This window comes from Cryptomeria japonica, chromosome 1, assembly GCF_030272615.1.
Source record: "Cryptomeria japonica chromosome 1, Sugi_1.0, whole genome shotgun sequence".
Classification (NCBI taxonomy): Eukaryota; Viridiplantae; Streptophyta; class Pinopsida; order Cupressales; family Cupressaceae; genus Cryptomeria; species Cryptomeria japonica.
The window spans coordinates 261682757-261687554 of record NC_081405.1 but is presented as its reverse complement, the minus strand read 5'-3'; positions in this window follow the sequence as shown (position 1 = coordinate 261687554).

Sequence of the window (4798 nt, the reverse complement as noted above, 5' to 3'; positions counted from 1 at the left end):
ATGCAACCTAAAAGGACAATAATGCAGCTTATTCTTTTTTGGACTTTTGTGTTTTTTCAAATGACAATGAAATGCAAGTGCAATCTTAAAGAATGATAATGCAATGTAGGACAAGAATACAATCTATATTTTTGGAGTTTTTTGACAAATAGACTAAGGAATGACAAGATGTAGTCCTAAAGGATGACAATGCAACCTGTGTTTTTGTTGTTTTTAAAGATTATGAAAAAGTTTGGAAAATGCAAGTCCAAAGATGTAACCTTTGAAAATCAAAATGAAGTTGAGACCTTAATTGACAAAAGAACAAAGGACAAAATGATGACAGGACAAATTACAATGTCTCACCTATTGATTGGATACTAGCTAGGTTTGATGTGATAGTGTTGATAAAAGGACAATTTTTTGGACAAGGTCAAGACTTCCTAACAATAACTTAGGGTATGATCTAAAGATTTTATTTTTCAAGTATGATAAAATCTGATTTTGGAGACTAAATGCAAGTTGTTGACAAGGTAGGGATAATGATAAGAACTAAGGATATGATACGATCTAAAGATATGATATGATATGTGTAGACACATAAAAATTTCCATTAATTTGTCCTCATTTAATTTCAAATTTCTCCGAACATCGGGCGAGTCCTTATTATTACATTATTATTTCTCCATAATTCATTATTCATAATTTCCATCTTTTATTATATTATTATTATTATCTTATCATTTATCCATTAAATTTATTAAATAAAACATTTATCATATTCATTATATGCCTTCATGCATTCACCTTATATACATTTCTATATTTATTTAATAAAACCCCTTTAATATCCCCTCCTACCACTTACCATTTTCCATTTACCACTCTTCTTCCCTATACCACTCATCTTGCATTATCCCATATTCATCCCACAACATGAACTCACCTGGAGAAAATCTATTTAAACAAGTCCCTCTCTCTTATTTGAGCATCTCATCTTTATGCGTCAAACTTATGTTAGTTTGCATTCTTCACCATCTAATTTGCATTTTGAGCACTCATCCACAACTTTTGCATTCAAAATTCATTGCTGGCATCTTTTGAGATCTTTCCTGCATTCTTGCATTTCATTTTCGATCTTTCCTGCATTCTTGCATTTCATTTTCTTGATCAATCACACATCTTTATTTTAAAATTATCTCCATTCACCATAGCCTCTTGTGCATCTGAGAGCCTGTTAATTCATGTGTGTTTCTTTGTTCATTTTGGCTTTGCATATGTGTGTTTTGCAAGTACTTCATTGTTGGATGTTGAGAGATTGAATCTCGTATTCAATCCATTTCCTCCATCTACAATTGGCACGCCCGGTGGGACCTTTTTGGGATTTTTGATATTTTGTAGATTTCGTATGTCTTATTTGCAAGTTGTGTTTGGAGTTTGTGATATTCTACTTGCAGGTTTCTAAGGTTGCAACCCCACCCCATTCCTTCCCTGCTACTCCATCCTCTTTTCTCTCCTCGCAACACTCTATCCACACACCCTTTCTCTACATTTTACACCCTCTGTACTCATTTCACTGTCGTGTGCATCCCACTCCTCTTTCTCTCTGTTCTCCTCCCACACAATTCCTCAATTGTGTAGCCTATTTCTGGGTCTAATTCTTATGTATTTTGAATAAACCTTACAATCGTTACATTCCATGCATAGCATCTTTTTAGGTGTTTCTTTTAACAGTTTGCTACCTTGTTTTGGCAGCCTATGCAATCCACATTTTGACAAGGACCATTAAAATAGTTCAAACTAAAACAGCTTGATCATATTGAGGTATTTGGTATTTGAGCGCAGCCCTCATCTTGTGGTATTTCAATGTCCATTCATTTAAAATAGTTTGGTAGCATTATTTTAAACCTGCAAAATCATTAAAGAATATCTTATCCACGTTGTGATGGGTTTAACGAGGAGTGAAATACAATTTTTGTGCCTTGTTTGATACATTTGTTTATGTGCCCAATGAATGCCACGTTTTCTACAAACTAAAATAGTTTTTACGCCTCGTCCATGCTCCATAATTTGCATGCCTACCAGAACATTTCAATGCATTAAATATTCCGTAATCATAACTCTCACTGAGGCATTTTATCAAAGTGTCGTTCTGGTCCGTGCATATACGTTTTGACATTTTTTTTGAACTTGCCTTTTCAGCCCACATTCAATAAAGATTTTGCATGCTTATCATTATTTGACATGCATGGGGGTTGCCTCTAGGCTCCTACGTATGTTTTAGTTTCCTTTTATTTAGTTTAGTTTGTTTGCAAGTTAGTTTAGATTTTTTTTTAAAATAAAAATAAAATTTTGTTTAGTTTTTTTTGAATCTAAAGCTAGTTTAGATTTTGTTTTATTTTATTTTTAAAGTTTGCTGTAGATTAGTTTAGATTTTTTTAATTTTTAATTTTAGTTTAGACTTTTAATTTATTGGTTTAGATTTTTTAGTTTTTTTTAGCTTAGATTTTTTTTTGATTTGTTGATTAATTTAGATATTTAGTTTGTTATTTGGATTAGATTTTTAGTTTGTTATTTAGATTAGTTTAGATTTTGTTTCTTTTTTTTAATTAGATTTAAGGTTTGATTTTGTTATGAGATTTAGATTATTGTTAATTTAGATTTTGTTTTTGTTAATTAGTTTTGTTAGTTTAGCTTGTTAGTGTGTTCTTAGTATGGGTAGTGTTTGGCCTTTTGATTGACTTTTTTTATTTCGAGGCCTAATCATTGAACTTTTGTCTTGTGTAGGTTCCCTCTTATGGCATCCAATCTTGTGTGTCAAAGATAATCTCCTGAAATTATTAATGTCATTTTGATGTAGGACGCATGTCGAAGAAATGGTGATTTGAAACAGATTGTCTATTTTTTTAGTTTAGATCACATTTCGAAGTGGCGCTTTAAAATTAACTAGTGTCTTTCGTGTTTTGAGCATTAGGTTCTTTTGTGTTTACCTTTTAGAGGGCCTGCCTCCCGAGAAGCCCTTAAGGTTCAGTGAGAGGGAACGACCAAAGTGGTAACGAGCTAAAGCCAAGCTCTTCCGAACCACTATAAATAAATGTGTTTGTAACGAAAGTTGCAAGCAACGAGTGTTGATTAGTTCATACCGAAGACATGTCTCCCCATAAACCCTATAGAGTGCAACCTCTATAGGCTGGAAGCCTTCCTTAACGGAGCACACACCGCCGCATGTATGACCACTCGAACGGATGCCCTTACTAGACACCTTTTGTGTTAGAAGCCAAAAACCTTCTAGTTGTTGACGCAAGAGGTCGGACTTCTAAAGCGGCTCACATTCTAATGGTTCTTAGTAGAGATACAAAGTTCACCATGGGGAGTTTTCATGGGGACTGATGCTTGGCTACCCCAGAGAAGTGAGTGCTGAGGGTGGAGCCAGTGGGGTCAAGCATCTAAGTATCCGCTCTGAATTACGTAGCTCGGGGTAACCCCCCAAGTGAGATTCAACAACTATTGTCCTGGCCAGCCTTAGGATTGTGCTTGCATGCGTTTTTATTGCAAAATCAAACAAAAATTTTGTCTGCCATGTTTTCTGAGTGTGTGCACAAACAAACAAGAACATTTCACAATCAACACTACACTTGAAACTGAAACCTTGCAAAACAACATTGTCCTTGAAACGTTGAACTTGTGTTCTCAAAATAATCAGTTCATATCTCTTGAGACATAACTTTTGAAGTTCAAATCTTTTAGGTCCTCACATAGCCACATCATTCTAGCTTCCCATACCTTTTAGGTCCTTGCATAGTCTTCACCTAGTTGCACCTTTCATCCTTGCATATCTCATTTAATCATACCTAGTCTTTGCATATCCCCCCTAGATCAAACTCATGCATAATTCCCTTAGATCATACCCATATTCTTTGCATAGCCTTCCATAATTCCTTTAGGATATAACCTTAGACCTTTCATAAGTGCCTTAGGTCATTTCATCATTGGTCCTAGCATTTCATTATTATTTGTATACCAAAATCCAAAAAAAAAATCAAAACCCCCAAAAAGCATTGCTTGCACTTAGGATTTCTCGTCTTAGGTTTGACATCAAATTTTGATCATGAATCCCCCTTATCACTCGAGGTGCATCTTCCTTGAGTTAGGGAATCTATAAATGTCTTTGAGTTGGTGTTCCACTTGGAGTTCATCATCTCCTATGATAGAATGCCCTCTCTTCAATCACTTATCCTTATGTATATCCATCATAGCACAACTCAAACCTCACATTGCACATATTTTTAGACCTAGAGTATCTTTAGTCCTTGCATCAAACATCCTCATATCCCATTTAAGGTTTAGTTGCACATCACTTTCCTATCATATAGATTGCATTTTTGCATCAATCCTTTAGTAGTCATACCACATATATTACATCTTTACATTGATCCTTAGTTGCATCCTAATCTCACTCATATCATATAGATGAGTCTACATTTTTAGGATTTTCATTCCATCTAGAGTCTCATACATTGTCCTAGGTCAAAGATCAGAACTATCATAAATATCCATGGCTACCTTGGCCCAACAAAAAGATTCAATGACCCCTCTTGAGATAAAATTTCACGATATCAAGAACAACAAACTTCAAGAAATGTTGAATAGACTATAAAAGGTGGAACAACAACTGATTGAAAATAAAAAGACAAATCTCAAACAAGATCCCATGAATTCTTTACCAAGACAACAAGACATTTCTTTAAAATATCCCTCAAATAGACAATTTACACCTTTGAGACAATCTATTGAGTCAGCTCTGAAAGAGCTTCTTGAG